The 16,673-nt window shown below is 45.1% G+C and overlaps 1 protein-coding gene across 7 annotated transcripts in view; it reads left to right on the forward strand.

The window, feature by feature from the left end:
- Window positions 1-1,363: 1,363 nt before the first annotated feature.
- Window positions 1,364-16,673, forward strand: part of LOC138265564 (von Willebrand factor A domain-containing protein 5A-like) — a 613,576-nt gene continuing 598,266 nt past the window's right edge. For all 7 annotated transcript variants that reach the window (XR_011199384.1, XM_069213382.1, XM_069213384.1 and 4 more), the window contains exon 1: window positions 1,364-1,882. The gene's annotated coding sequence lies outside the window, so the exon portion shown is untranslated. The remainder of the gene's footprint in view (window positions 1,883-16,673) is intronic.

Below are 16,673 nucleotides of genomic sequence, written 5' to 3' on the forward strand. Positions count from 1 at the left end.
CCTTTGACTCTACTAAGGGCCTGATCTCTACACTGTACAACATGATTAGCTTGAGTATCCCCACACCCCAGAAATGGAAATACCAAACACAGTTGAAAGTTAATTAGGATTTGAAGCTGGGAAATGCGAATGGAACAGGAATGATGAGACCTTGGGATTTACAATGCCTTCTCCAAACAGAAAATGGGTATTACTTTCCATATGTACAAAAATCATATTGGGAAAGTAGGAGATTGGAGTGTATTTGCTTCCTGCACCCTGTTGATATGGTTTGTAAACCAGTCATGAGCCATCCTGGGCTACTGTGACCTGCCCATAAACCTACTCCAGAAGTGGCATGATTTGATTGTAATTTTTGGACTTTGTAGGATCAACGCTCAAGTGGTGACTTCCACTGGTCCTTTGTGGCATATTCTCTCTTAATTGGAATAGTAATCATGACCAAGCCAGTAGATTTTTCCACGCTACGGTTTTCTGGAGCCTGTAGTTTCGCACCCAGTGACGCAACTGGGGCGTGGGCAAAACCACCAGGTGCTGGCACCGGAGGGGAACTGAGGGCGTACCCCCGAGTATCGCCACCTTTAGGAACAGCCTCATGATCACGTGACCAGCCTAATAAATACTGGTGGCTGCTGGACGTGGTCAGGAGAGAAGTGGGACTGGTCCGTGCAGCCCACCAGCAACACTATAACATGTGTCACAGAGTTTTATTTCATTCGCACTAGGCCGCGACAAGCTTTAGTGTGCAACATCAGTAGAGAAACACATCAGAGCCTTCTATAAGATTCTTAAATTTGGTCCTTCTACAATGGTTATATGTTACCACTTGTACTAATTCTAATGTATATATGTTGCTATAGTCCTTACAGAATAAAACAGCTGCTTTCTTTTTCAAGTACATTTCCTCTAAATAAAACCAAAAAACAAAGTCTGCAAAGGTATGGACACTGAGTCTCCAAAATGTATGGGGTTGCAGAATTGACATCACGTTCCATTTGACTTCCAAAAGCAACAACTACTGCTTGCCCGTCTAAATTGTCAGCAGTCTCCTGTTTGCTGTTGTGGTTTTTGGGTGGGGTTGTGGGTGGCACCGGTGGCCACTAAAAATGTCAATTAAGGGGGGGCGACAGGGAGGGGGAAACAACTTAAAAAAAAAAAACACTTACCTTTCTCGTTGCCGCAGCTCGCCACAATGCGCTCTTCTTCTGGTGTCCCAGCATTCACTGGGACACCAGCACAGGCTCCCCAGCAATCCTGGTGATGCTTTCATGCTAAACATAGCATGAAAGCAGTGCCAGGATTAGTCTGAGCGGCTCGGACTGCTGCTCAGACACAGTCCTGGTCAGACACAGCCTTGGGATCTGTCCAGTTTCTCAGGCTGGAGAAACCTATGTGCGAATTTAGGTGCACTCTCTCCTCCTCCCTCCGACCTCCCATCACCCAATCCCGCATCATTTTATCTTTCATCTGAGGAGCCGCCCCTGGAAGATGTGGGTTGTCCTACCGTTTTTCTGACATTTACAAGATGCAGCCTTTCATAGCGATTTATTTTCTGATATGAGAGAAGACTCTCCGGGGCGGGAATGTTTGTTTTATGCGGGGAGTGAAAGATTAATAGACAAGCCTTGCTTCGGGTGTTTCTCAGTAGTAAACATCTTCTGCTTCGATGACGTCTCTGCAATGCTGAAGACCAAACAGTGAGAGTCGCAAAGCACTCGGCTTGAACCCGGCTCTTGCAGCAAGAGGAGAAGGAATCACAGGGACACCGACAGGACAGAGAGGCGATCGCAGCAGCACACAATCTAAGCCCCAAAACAGAGCCAGCAGAGGTCTGTGCAGGAGGTGAGCTGCTGCAGGAACCGAGCACACAAGAGTGCTGCAGGTAGGCAGCGCAGCGCGCAGGAGAGTGGCATTTTCATTGTTTTCTTGCGCTACGTCGTTTTTTAAATGAAACAGAAAGGTGACATTCTTGGGTTAAAGGTGTATTACCGTTTTTCCAAAAGGGTGCGGCGGAACGACTCGAGTTCTCCGCTTATCACTGAAGTTTGTCCACCATGCACGACCCTTAGTCATCCCTGTTTCTGGGCTTGTTTATGCTTTAGTATCTGCTTATGAGACGAGTGGATTAAAACCCCTGTTTTTATTTAGCTTACTTTAAAGGGTTAACTGATAACGATAGAAACTCCGAGTCAACCACATAATATAAAGTTTTTGTAACTGTTAACCAGCGGTGGAAGTGCATTAAAAAAAGTAAGGGAACTGAAATGCTTCATGCGGGCAGGGTCAGTGAGAGTTTGGGCGGGATCGGAGTGACTAAAAAAAATATTCTAATTTTTTTTGGCCTTTCACCGTTAGGTAGATACATATAAAATAACATGTAGCTTAAGTGAAAATGACATTTAAAAAAGTTGTTACTCATTTGGAAATGCACTACAGTACATCATGAGTAAACACTGAGCCACAGAATTAAGTCTTGGTTGGTGCAGTGGAGAAAAGTTACTTGTATTTTTAGTGCTTTGAGGTCACAGAAAGCACTGTGAATATATAATTCATTATTTTAAACTTGCGTTAAACACAGTATCAGAAGGACTGCTACAAAGTGTTCAAAATGTTTAATATAAAATGGTACTTCCAAAATACAGATTTTAGTAATTTCCAGAGTGTATGTGATGATTTTTGTTTACATTACTGTCCCTTCAACATCGCCAGGTGTATTAAGCAGGCTATAAATACAATGACAATTAAAAACATGCTCTTCACATACCAGTTGTTAACTCTCTGCACTACCACTGTAAAAAAAAAAATATTTGTCATCACAAAGCTTGAGTGATTAGGTCAGTTAACCCCCTGGGTGCCCTGGATGAGACCAGCTCATCCTGCACCCAGCTCACGGGAGCGCTAGCGCTACCCCCATGAGCCTCCCACCCACACCCTCAGGGCAGGGATGGAAGGGGAATTGCTTCCCCTTACACCCCATCCCCCCACAGCCCCCTCAGTGACACCTGATGACATCCGTGGAAATCAAGCTCTGATCTCATTAGAGGTCACCACGATGCAGAAGAGAAATGCTAACCATTTCTCTTCCGACCGGAAGGTGGGGGCAGGCAGAGGCATGAAAGGAAAGGAAAGGCCTTTTCTTTCATGTCTCTGTAAGCATTTCTGCAGCCCGATTGCGATGCGATCAGGCTGCAGAAATGCCCACTAGACACCAGGGAGTTTGTTTTTATTTTGTTTGTGAATAAGGGGAGTGGCCCCTTGGGCAAGGGTCGCTCCCTAGGGGGGCAATTTTTTAAAATCCTTTTCTGCTCACCTCCCCCCTCCAGGAGCAGATCGGCAAATGTAATTAGGCCGATTTGCCCCCGGGAGGGGCAGAAACCATTAGACGCCAGGGATTGTTTTTTTTTTTGGAGGAGGGGAGCAATCCCTTAGACAAGGGTCGCTCCCCTGAGAGGGACATTATTTTTTAGCCCATTTCTGCTTCCCTTGGGGGCAGGTTGACCTATTTTTATTAGGCCAATCTGCCCCAAGGGGGGCAGAAACCACTAGACACCAGGGATTTGTTTTTATATATAAATGAATAAGTGGAGCGGTCCCTTGGGCAAGGGTCGTTCCCTGGGGGGGGGGGTAAATTTTTTTTAAAGCCTTTTCTGCCCACCATGGGGGCAGACCGGCCTACTGTAATTAGGCCAATCTGCCCCAGGGGAGGAGGGGGGGTGCAGAAACCACTAGGCACCAGGGATTTTTATTTTTTTACAGATGGGTAGTGACCCCTTTGGCAAGGGTCGCTCCCCTTGGGGGGGGCAAATTTATTTTAGGCCTTTTCTGTCCCCCTTGGGGCAGATCAGCCTATTTTTATTAGGCCAACCTGCCCCCAAGGGGGGCAGAAACCACTAGCAACCAGGGATTTTTATTTTTTTTGCGTCAATTTCACGCAAGGGGAGCGACCCCTTAGGCAAGGGTCTCTCCCTTTCTGTCCCCCTTGGGGCAGATCAGCCTATTTTTATTAGGCCAACCTGCCCCCAAGGGGGGCAGAAACCACTAGCAACCAGGGATTTTTATTTTTTTTGCGTCAATTTCACGCAAGGGGAGCGACCCCTTAGGCAAGTGAGGTACCATTTTTATTGGGAGACATCGGGAAACATAGAATAGCAGAACAGGTGTTATTGCCCTTTCTATTTCTCTACATTTTTTCCTTCCAAATGTAAGACAGTGTGTAAAAAAGACATCTATTTGAGAAATGCCTTGTAATTCACATGCTAGTATGGGCTCCCCAGAATTCAGAGATGTGCAAATACCCACTGCTTCTCAACACCTTATCATGTGCCCATTTTGGAAATACAGAGCTTTCCTTAATATCTAGTTTTCACTCTTTATATTTCACCAAATGAATTGCTGTTTACCAGGTATACAAGGAAAACCCATTGCAAGGTGCAGCTCATTTATTGGCTCTGGGAACCTAGGGTTCTTGATGAACCTACAACCCCAAATTTATCCCTGCAACCAGAAGAGTCCAGCAGATGGAACGGTATATTACTTTTGAAAACCTCACATCACAGAAAAAAGTTACAGAGTAAAACGTGAAGAGAAATTGCTTTTTTTCACCTTAATTTCAATATTTGTTTATTTCAGCTGTTATTTTCTGTAGGAAAACCTTGTAGGGTCTACACAAATGACCCTTTGGTGAATTCAGAATGTTGTCTACTTTACAGAAATATTTAGCTTTCCAGGATCCAGCATTGGTTTCACACCCATTTCTGTCACTAACTGGAAGGCGGCTAAAAGCACAAAAATAGTAAAAATGGGGTATGCCCCAGTAAAATGCTAAAATTGTGTTGAAAAATGTGTTTTTCTGAATCAAGCCTGCCTGTTCCTGAAAGCTGGGACGATGGTGATTTTAGCACCACAAACGCTTTGTTGATGCCATTGTCAGGGAAAAACACACAAGCCCTTTTTCCCATTTTAAAAACAAACTCTGCTATATTTTGCCTAATTTCTTGGTCTCCTGCAGGGGAACCCACAGACTCTGGGTACCTTTAGAATCCCTAGGATGTTGGAAAAAAGGACGCAAATTTGGCATGGGTAGCTTATGTGGACAAAAATTTATGAGGGCCTAAGCGCGAACTGCTCCAAATAGCCCAACAAAAGGCTTGGCACCTGAGGGGGAATGGCCTGGCAGTGAAGGGGTTAAAGCAATTACATGCTCCTAAGCATCCTTTACAGTTGAAGATTGAGGCAAGCAGGCACCCTGCCAGTACACTTGTTTAGCTGTCTGCCTGGCTTTGGCTTCACTGCACAGGAGATTCACTGAATGACACTTCAGCTGAGGATTTAAACTCTCCTAACCCACTCAGGATGGTTATCAATTTACAAAAAGTAGGGAAACGGTGTTTCATAAATCCTAAAAGTAGGGGCACATCGTGGTCCTTTGATCCTGTCCACTTCGACCAATGCTGTTAACAGTATGACACCTCTGACAAGAGGATCCACCTTATCTGGGAGACTTTCAGCCAGGTCTTGCCGGATTCCCTTAAATATATGTCAAAACCGGAGGCTCGTATTAACGTTTTCTCTCTTGCATTGAATTCAATAGCAGTCAGGTAATTAAATGGTTAACAAACAAGAAAGAAAACTACAAATCCTATCAGGCTGATGAACAACGGATGGAGGCCACACAGGGTGTCTACTAGAGTCACAGGATTTACCGTGTTCATGAGTGTGTCTCTTCTGCTTTGTCCTGCCGCCTCCGCCAGAGCTCACGTCCTTTTTATAGTCTCTCGGGCTGGCCGTTGCTTGTGACCAGCTGTGGAAAGCTCCTCAGAGCTCAGTTTACCTAGCACAGCTGTCAGGGGTTACGCTTTCTATATGTACTAGAAATCCAGTGCTACCTATTACATTTTACTTATTGTAAAAATAGTGTTAGTGTGTTTGCTTTTCACGGTATGTTTTAGAAAAAGTCATCATATTCTTCTGGGAAAGTATTGTGAATTGTGCTAGTCCGTTTACTTTGCTGCCACCTACTGGCTGGTGGTCATTATAAACCATAAAACAATGTCAGAACAAATGTCTGATGAAACAATCAATAAAAATGAGGTTTTTAAATCAAATTCAAAACAAATTGTAAGTACTTCTGTCTCCACAGCAGTTAATTCCTCAATGCATTCTACTGTCCAGGACATCAGCAGGAGTGTCGTGAAGCAATTCTGGCCCAGATCCTTTCTGCTGGTAGGCGCAGTCTTCCTCACATTATACTAAATAAGGGCACTGATTCATACAAAGTTCATTTCCACTTCAAATCTGTAAAAAAAAAACGTGTTTTTCGAAGGGCTCAATGTCTAATTCCCTGGGACCAGGCAATTCAGCAGATCAAACTGTTCTCAAGATTACTGACGCCGCCTGTGCTATGATTGGAGATGTTTTATCTCTACAGGAAGGTGGTGACAAATCCGATACACTACCCTCTTCTCTAGAGGTACGCAAACATACAGAAAAACTTAAACATATGGATAAAGGTATCCTTTTCAATGAGGATGATGGCTCTGTTCAATGAGGATGACGGGTCTGAAGTCGTTCTATATACTCCGGACACGAATTCCGATCAGACTGATTCCACTTGGTTTCAACCCTCTAAGTGGAAGTTAAAGAAAATTTCAAAGCCAGATTCAGATTTATTGCTCGTTCACCCATTGTCTACAGATTGGTCCGCTTCCTCCCGTGTGGAGGAATATATTAAACATAGGATGCGACAACCGCTTTATAAACCAAATAGAAACAAATGAAATCTGAATGCCCTAGAACTCTCATTGGCAACAAGGTGCTCACAACTCTGACCAGCATCCAAATGTACTGACTTTTTTCTCCAAATATAACAAGGACCCCAAAAAAGGTATTGACAGAGCATTGTCCTCCTATTAAGACAAACTTTTTGGTGCAATGAGCCCAGTGACCAAAACTTTTGAGATGGCAGAACAAGCTAGGGACATTGATCCCAGTGACTTCTCAAACTGGATCCTGCTTTCTAGGCAATGCTAACTCTGCTATATCTCTGGAACGCCGTAAAGGTTTGCTGATTAAAATAGATCCCAAACTAACTGAATTAGCCTCTATGGAAATGGGTCCTCAGGCTAATGGCCTTTTACTTGGTGATTCTTTCATCAAGGACATTTCTAGACAAGTTGATACACTAAGGTCTATCGGCAAAGCACAGCTGTCCCTACGGAAGGTTTTTGAACAGCGTGTTTTCACCAGGACTGGTAGAAGAGGGGGCCGTTCGGCCAGTTGTTTTCACAGCAACAGGTCCCAATATCCAGAAAATCCAGGTCAAACAGGATACAATCACCAACGTCCAACATTCTACCCTCAAAGACAGCGCAGCGGCAGAGGTCGCTTTTGAGGGCAATCCAGATACATCAATGAGAATGGTAAGCATGCAACCAGTTGCTATTGCTCTAGGGGGACCATCATGCTCGGTCAAACCTAACCAGAGATCCTTTGATATTACAAACCGACCAAGGTTATCACATTGAATTTTTAGACACTCTGTATCAGATTCCTCTTCCACACAATATTCAGTTTTCACATGCCTATTCCCTCCTCGTAGATCCAAAGGTTCAGGATTTATTACTCAAACAGGCAATCCTTTCAACTAATTTCCTTACATCAGGTTTTTTAAGCAATATTTTTCTTGTAAGTAAAAAGAACATAAAATGATGTCCCGTCATAAATCTTTGATCGTTCAATCACTTTGTTCTTTACCTGTATTTTCAGATGGAAACTATTCTTCATCTGTGTGATTCTCTTCAGTCCATAGATTGGATGGTGTGTTTGGACTTAAAAGACACCTGCCTTTCAGTCCCAATTTTCCCTCCACATCAAGAGTATCTCCAGTTTCACTTGAGTCATTTTACAAATTCACTGCCTTTCCCTTTGGGTTTTCATCTGATCTTTGGTGTTTCACTAAGCTTCTTAAGCCAGTTATCACACATCTCCCATCACAAGGTATTTGTCTTCTTGTTTATCTGGGCGACATTCTGATAATATCACAGAACAAAGATACTCTCTATTCTTATCTACAATACACAATTATCCTTTGTGAAACTTTGGGTTTTGTCTTAAACCAGCACAAATCCCATCTATCAGCTGTTCAGTCTCTGGAGTTTCTAGGTTTTGTAGTGAATCCTGTGTCCACTACTCTCCATCTTCCATTAGAAAAAATTAAGTTAATAATAAAAGAATTGCCTTGGCTCTTACACTCACCTACCATAGCCTTACGCCACTTAGCTCGGATAGTAGACCTCCTATTTTCATCCATTCATGATATCTTCCTAGGCCCTCTATACTACGGAGCATTACAAAGACTGAGAAAAGAGGCCTTTTATACTCAGATCATATAACCTTAGATCAGGAAACCAAGAGTCCGCATGGTAGCTAGAAAAACATACAGGCCTGAAACAGCACATCAATCTTCAATATGACACCAAATCTTCTTTTAGAATCTGATGCAAGTTTGTCAGGGTGGGCCGAATGTTGCGGCTAATTCTCGACTGGAGGCGCATGGTCAGGGAGGAAGTCTTCAATGCATAGCAACTATTTAGAGCTTTTTGTAGGTTCCTTTGCTAACCACTGTTTCACAAAAGATTGAGTATGGTGCTCCATTCTTCTTAGGATGGACAGTCTCACAACAGCGAGATATATCGATCGTCTCGGAGGTACTTGTTCTCATATTCTGGCAAATCTGGCCAAACAGTTCTGGGAATACTGAGTTCTTCTTCACATTTCAGTCAAGGTGGAGTACCTTCCCGGTTACCTCAACATAGAGGCAGATTGGTTTTCATGTCACCTCAGAGCTCCAGCGATTGGCAGCTACATCTTCCCATATTTCAGAAATTTCAGGCTCTTTGGGGCCCTTTCTCAATAGACATTTTCGCCTCCAGGTTGAATGCACAAATCCCACACTTTTACAGTTGGAGGCTGGTTCCAATGGCTCTGGCATCAGATGTGTTTCTCCAACCTTGGTACAGAGGCCTTCCTTATTCTTTCACTCCCTTCTTCATGGTTTTACATTGCCTGTCAAAGGCACACAGTGAACCGTCATCCCTAGTAATCATAACTCCCTATTGGCCTTCTCAGATCTGGTGTCTGGATCTTTTGCAAATATCAGGATCTGATGAACAATCCCGGTGGGGTCACTCACAATTTCATACTTTCAGGCCAACTACAATTAATGATTTGATGACCTGCCTTATGCAAAAAAGAAGGAAGGACAAAGATTGAAGGGACTGACTCTAATGTAGCACCTGTGTGTCCTCCATCTGTAGTTCATCACCTAAGCCTGATGAGATGTGCAGTTTTCTTTTCTGTTTGTTAAGCATTTATTTACCTGGCTGGTATTGAATTAAATGAAAGAAGGTTAAAAAGCATAATACTTACCTCCATGTCTTTTATAAAATTAGGACTTTCCTACATGTTTACTTGGAAAATCCACATGAAATAAAAGTACAAGTCTCAGAATGGAAAAGTGTGAAATGCCATGACTGACTGAAGGCGTATGCGTGACCCTGGGACATAGAGGATATGTGCCTACATTTCATGGTGATAAACAGTGTTGTGTTTATGTAACACCATATTACATATGTTTATATGTATTACAGTTACAGATGTCAGAGACCTCACGTCTCGGGCTTTGTGGGAGAGACTCACAAAATTTGAGACCTGGCTTATCTCTCACTGACAGCAGGCTAACTAGCATACCTGGTGAGAAGGTGTGGAACCTGAATTGGAAATGCAACTCCAGTCAGAGCTCTTTTGTGGGCAAAGCAGGTCTTGGGAGAAGTAAAGAGTTCTATAAATGATTCCACCACAGGTATCACTCGTGCAGACCTGCTTTAGAGTAGGTCCAGGCAAAATATTTGTTGCATCAAAATAATCTCATGTTACATTTTTTAATGGAAATTCTCAAAATTGTGTTACTACGCACATCTGGCAATTTCATGTCATTTTTCCAAACTATTGCATAATTACGTGAAAGCAAATTACCCGAATTTCTCACAACCCTATTTCAGATACATGAGAGTACTGCTCCAGTACTTTTGTAAGACAAGGGACTAGTGACTATTTGGTGGTATTTTTTTTTTAACTTTCATTTTTTCAATTTTACTGATGTCTCTTTTCATATTTCCATTGATGTCATCGGTTACGTGATGTCAGTTCATGTGATAATTAATTCTCACTCTCTTGAAAAACTTGAGTGCTTTGGCACGTTGCTATCTCCCAACACATTGGAAAGGGCAGTATTGACCTCCAGAGGTTGAGACAAAATCTGAGATTAAAGCCTATCCTGGAGGTCGCACCCAAATTCATATATTTCTAGACCTGGCCATTTGACCGAGTCTCCAATGTAAGCATGACCTATTTTTTGCTCATTTTAATGTGATTTGTTATTACCGGCCATAGCTGCTAATATTTCTTTTAAGCCTCAGCCATTTATGGCTTACTGTGTGAGAGCTTGTAGCAGCTTATGGGACCATCTCTGTACTGCACGAATTATATCAGCTTTGGTCCTATTTCAAGATTTTCTTAGTGGCCTTGGCATCTGCAATACCATCGAATATGTTTTATATGCTTTGGTTGCACCATCCACTGAACATTATCCTCTGCTTGACTTTGGGTGTAATTGACCCCTCAACAATCAAGGTCAGAATTCAGTTTTGGTGTTGAATGGTATGCTGGGGCTGTTACCTGTACCTCTCGGAGAGATGTCCAATAAACCTCTTATGAATAGTTCACTGATGGTCTTCCCCGCAATTGTGTTTTCATGTAATGAATGTGGGAGATTCCCTTTGCACAGAAAACTGTTCCCTTAAAAGGGACGCAGTGACTGGAGCACAAAATGGAGGGTCTCCTAACAAGATGCCTTCATTGTGTTGAACATTGCAACTTCCTTGTTAACTGCTTCAGCAGTAGTGAACCTCAGAAAGCACATTGACATCTCGGGAGGCTTTAGAAAATCCACCTCATACCAGAGCTATACCCGCCAAGCAGCATTACTTCACTTGATTGCAGTATTCCGAGTATGTCCTGTCCTTGGCTGCAAACGTCCTATTCTTTCATGACCTCTCAATCCTGATAACACACATCTCACTAACTACTTACTTTTCCTTCCTGTCTCCCCTGTAGATCGCCTGTGTAAACGTATATGAATAGGCACCTGTAAGGAAATGCCTCCTTGGCATGGTTGCCCCCTGACTTTTTGCCTTTGCTGATGCTATGTTTACAATTGAAAGTGTGCTGAGGCCTGCTAACCAGGCCCCAGCACCAGTGTTCTTTCCCTAACCTGTACTTTTGTATCCACAATTGGCAGACCCTGGCATCCAGATAAGTCCCTTGTAACTGGTACTTCTAGTACCAAGGGCCCTGATGCCAAGGAAGGTCTCTAAGGGCTGCAGCATGTCTTATGCCACCCTGGAGACCTCTCACTCAGCACAGACACACTGCTTACCAGCTTGTGTGTGCTAGTGAGGACAAAACGAGTAAGTCGACATGGCACTCCCCTCAGGGTGCCATGCCAGCCTCTCACTGCCTATGCAGTATAGGTAAGACACCCCTCTAGCAGGCCTTACAGCCCTAAGGCAGGGTGCACTATACCATAGGTGAGGGTACCAATGCATGAGCATGGTACCCCTACAGTGTCTAAACAAAACCTTAGACATTGTAAGTGCAGGGTAGCCATAAGAGTATATGGTCTGGGAGTCTGTCAAACACGAACTCCACAGCACCATAATGGCTACACTGAAAACTGGGAAGTTTGGTATCAAACTTCTCAGCACAATAAATGCACACTGATGCCAGTGTACATTTTATTGTAAAATACACCCCAGAGGGCACCTTAGAGGTGCCCCCTGAAACTTAACCGACTATCTGTGTAGGCTGACTAGTTTTAGCAGCCTGCCACAAACCGAGACATGTTGCTGGCCCCATGGGGAGAGTGCCTTTGTCACTCTGAGGCCAGTAACAAAGCCTGCACTGGGTGGAGATGCTAACACCTCTCCCAGGCAGGAATTGTCACACCTGGCGGTGAGCCTCAAAGGCTCACCTCCTTTGTGCCAACCCAGCAGGACACTCCAGCTAGTGGAGTTGCCCGCCCCCTCCGGCCAGGCCCCACTTTTGGCGGCAAGGCCGGAGAAAATAATGAGAATAACAAGGAGGAGTCTCTGGCCAGTCAGGACAGCCCCTAAGGTGTCCTGAGCTGAGGTGACTCTAACTTTTAGAAATCCTCCATCTTGCAGATGGAGGATTCCCCCAATAGGGTTAGGATTGTGACCCCCTCCCCTTGGGAGGAGGCACAAAGAGGGTGTACCCACCCTCAGGGCTAGTAGCCATTGGCTACTAACCCCCCAGACCTAAACACGCCCTTAAATTTAGTATTTAAGGGCTACCCTGAACCCTAGAAAATTAGATTCCTGCAACTACAAGAAGAAGGACTGCCTAGCTGAAAACCCCTGCAGCGGAAGACCAGAAGACGACAACTGCCTTGGCTCCAGAAACTCACCGGCCTGTCTCCTGCCTTCCAAAGATCCTGCTCCAGCGACGCTTTCCAAAGGGACCAGCGACCTCGACATCCTCTGAGGACTGCCCCTGCTTCGAAAAGACAAGAAACTCCCGAGGACAGCGGACCTGCTCCAAGAAAAGCTGCAACTTTGTTTCCAGCAGCTCCAAAGAACCCTGCAAGCTCCCCGCAAGAAGCGTGAGACTTGCAACACTGCACCCGGCGACCCCGACTCGGCTGGTGGCGATCCAACACCTCAGGAGGGACCCCAGGACTACTCTGATACTGTGAGTACCAAAACCTGTCCCCCCTGAGCCCCCACAGCGCCGCCTGCAGAGGGAATCCCGAGGCTTCCCCTGACCGCGACTCTTTGAACCTAAAGTCCCGACGCCTGGGAGAGACCCTGCACCCGCAGCCCCCAGGACCTGAAGGACCGGACTTTCACTGGAGGAGTGACCCCCAGGAGTCCCTCTCCCTCGCCCAAGTGGAGGTTTCCCCGAGGAATCCCCCCCTTGCCTGCCTGCAGCGCTGAAGAGATCCCGAGATCTCTCATAGACTAACATTGAAAACCCGACGCTTGTTTCTACACTGCACCCGGCCGCCCCCGCGCCGCTGAGGGTGAAGTTTCTGTGTGGGCTTGTGTCCCCCCCGGTGCCCTACAAAACCCCCCTGGTCTGCCCTCCGAAGACGCGGGTACTTACCTGCAAGCAGACCGGAACCGGGGCACCCCCTTCTCTCCATTCTAGCCTATGTGTTTTGGGCACCACTTTGAACTCTGCACCTGACCGGCCCTGAGCTGCTGGTGTGGTGACTTTGGGGTTGCTCGGAACCCCCAACGGTGGGCTACCTTGGACCAAGAACTGAACCCTGTAAGCGTCTTACTTACCGGGTAAAACTAATCAAAACTTACCTCCCCTAGGAACTGTGAAAATTGCACTAAGTGTCCACTTTTAAAACAGCTATTTGTCAATAACTTGAAAAGTATACATGCAATTTTGATGATTTGAAGTTCCTAAAGTACTTACCTGCAATACCTTTCGAATGAGCTATTACATGTAGAATTTGAACCTGTGGTTCTTAAAATAAACTAAGAAAAGATATTTTTTCTATATAAAAACCTATTGGCTGGATTTGTCTCTGAGTGTGTGTACCTCATTTATTGTCTATGTGTATGTACAACAAATGCTTAACACTACTCCTTGGATAAGCCTACTGCTCGACCACACTACCACAAAATAGAGCATTAGTATTATCTATTTTTACCACTATTTTACCTCTAAGGGGAACCCTTGGACTCTGTGCATGCTATTCCTTACTTTGAAATAGCACATACAGAGCCAACTTCCTACATTGGTGGATCAGCGGTGGGGTACAAGACTTTGCATTTGCTGGACTACTCAGCCAATACCTGATCACACGACAAATTCCAAAATTGTCATTAGAAATTGATTTTTGCAATTTGAAAAGTTTTCTAAATTCTTAAAAGACCTGCTAGGGCCTTGTGTTAGATCCTGTTTAGCATTTCTTTTAGAGTTTAAAAGTTTGTAAAAGTTTGAATTAGATTCTAGAACCAGTTTTAGTTTCTTAAAAAGTATTCCAACTTTTAGAAGCATAATGTCTAGCACAGATGTGAATGTGGTGGAACTCGACACCACACCTTACCTCCATCTACAGATGAGAGAGCTAAGGTCACTCTGTAAAATAAAGAAAATAGCAATGGGCCCCAAACCTACCAAAGTACAGCTCCAGGAGCTTTTGGCAGAGTTTGAAAAGGCCAACCCCTCTGAGGATGGCAACTCAGAGGATGAAGATAGTGACTTGGAGGGAAATTCCCCCCCTCCAGTCCTACTTAGGGAGAGCAGGGCTTCTCAAGCCCTGACTCCACAAATAATAGTCAGAGATGCTGGTTCCCTCACAGGAGGGACCAACAACTCTGAAATCACTGAGGATAACTCCAGTGAAGAGGACATCCAGTTAGCCAGGATGGCCAAAAGATTGGCTTTGGAAAGACAGATCCTAGCCATAGAGAGGGAAAGACAAGAGATGGGCCTAGGACCCATCAATGGTGGCAGCAACATAAATAGGGTCAGAGATTCTCCTGACATGTTGAAAATCCCCAAAGGGATTGTAACTAAATATGAAGATGGTGATGACATCACCAAATGGTTCACAGCTTTTGAGAGGGCTTGTGTAACCAGAAAAGTGAACAGATCTCACTGGGGTGCTCTCCTTTGGGAAATGTTCACAGGAAAGTGTAGGGATAGACTCCTCACACTCTCTGGACAAGATGCAGAATCTTATGACCTCATGAAGGGTACCCTGATTGAGGGCTTTGGATTCTCCACTGAGGAGTACAGGATTAGGTTCAGGGGGGCTCAAAAATCCTCGAGCCAGACCTGGGTTGACTTTGTTGACTACTCAGTGAAAACACTAGATGGTTGGATTCAAGGCAGTGGTGTAAGTAATTATGATGGGCTGTACAATTTATTTGTGAAAGAACACCTGTTAAGTAATTGTTTCAATGATAAACTGCATCAGCATCTGGTAGACCTAGGACCAATTTCTCCCCAAGAATTGGGAAAGAAGGCGGACCATTGGGTCAAGACAAGGGTGTCCAAGACTTCAACAGGGGGTGACCAAAAGAAAGGGGTCACAAAGACTCCCCAGCAGAAGGGTGATGAGACAACCAAAACTAAAAATAGTAAAGAGTCTTCTACAGGCCCCCAAAAACCTGCACAGGAGGGTGGGCCCAGAGCCTCTTCACAAAACAATGGGTACAAGGGTAAAAACTTTGATCCCAAAAAGGCCTGGTGTCATAGCTGTAAACAGCATGGACACCAAACTGGAGACAAGGCCTGTCCCAAGAAAGGTTCCACTCCAAACTCCCATCCAGGTAACACTGGTATGGCTAGTCTCCAAGTGGGATCAACAGTGTGCCCAGAGCAAATCAGGGTCCACACTGAAGCTACTCTAGTTTCTGAGGGTGGAGTGGATTTAGCCACACTAGCTGTCTGGCCGCCTAACATGCAAAAATACAGACAGCAACTCTTAATTAATGGGACTAGAATAGAGGGCCTGAGGGATACAGGTGCCAGTGTCACCATGGTGACAGAGAAACTGGTTTCCCCTGGCCAATACCTGACTGGAAAAACTTACACAGTCACCAACGCTGACAATCAGAGAAAAGTACATCCCATGGCAATGGTTACTTTAGAATGGGGAGGGGTCAATGGCCTGAAACAGGTGGTGGTCTCCTCAAATATCCCAGTGGACTGTCTGCTTGGAAATGACCTGGAGTCCTCAGCATGGGCTGAGGTAGAACTAAAAACCCATGCAGCAATGCTGGGTATCCCTGAACTGGTGTGTGTGAAAACAAGAGCACAATGCAAGGCACAGGGTGAAAAAGTAGAGCTGGAGTCTGGAAAAATGGCCCAGCCTACCAAGAGAACAGGAAAGTCAGTTGGGAAACCAACTGCAACACAGCAAAAGAAAGGGAACCTCTCTTCTCAGGAAGAAGTTCTGCCCTCTGAGGGAACTGAGCCTTTGGAGCTTGAACCTTACCAGGTTGAGCTCTTAGGCCCAGGGGGACCCTCCAGGGAGGAGCTGTGTAAGGGACAAGAAACCTGTCCCTCTCTTGAAGGCCTTAGGCAGCAAGCTGCTGAAGAGTCCAAAGGCAAGAAAAATGGAACGCATAGGGTCTATTGGGAAGATGGACTCCTGTACACTGAGGCCAGAGACCCCAAACCTGGTGCCACTAGGAGAGTGGTAGTGCCTCAGCTGTTCAGAGAGTTCATCCTAACATTGGCCCATGACATTCCCCTTGCTGGACATTTGGGACAAACCAAGACGTGGGAGAGGTTAGTCAACCACTTCTACTGGCCCAATATGTCCAACATGGTTAAGGAGTTTTGCCTCTCCTGCCCCACCTGTCAAGCCAGTGGTAAGACAGGTGGGCATCCAAAGGCCCCCCTCATTCCACTTCCAGTGGTGGGGGTTCCCTTTGAAAGAGTGGGTGTGGACATAGTTGGTCCACTGGAACCTCCCACAGCCTCAGGAAATATGTATATCCTGGTAGTAGTGGATCATGCTACCAGGTATCCTGAAGCTATTCCCCTTAGGTCGACTACTGCCC

This window comes from Pleurodeles waltl, chromosome 11 (assembly GCF_031143425.1).
Source record: "Pleurodeles waltl isolate 20211129_DDA chromosome 11, aPleWal1.hap1.20221129, whole genome shotgun sequence".
NCBI classification, from domain to species: Eukaryota; Metazoa; Chordata; class Amphibia; order Caudata; family Salamandridae; genus Pleurodeles; species Pleurodeles waltl.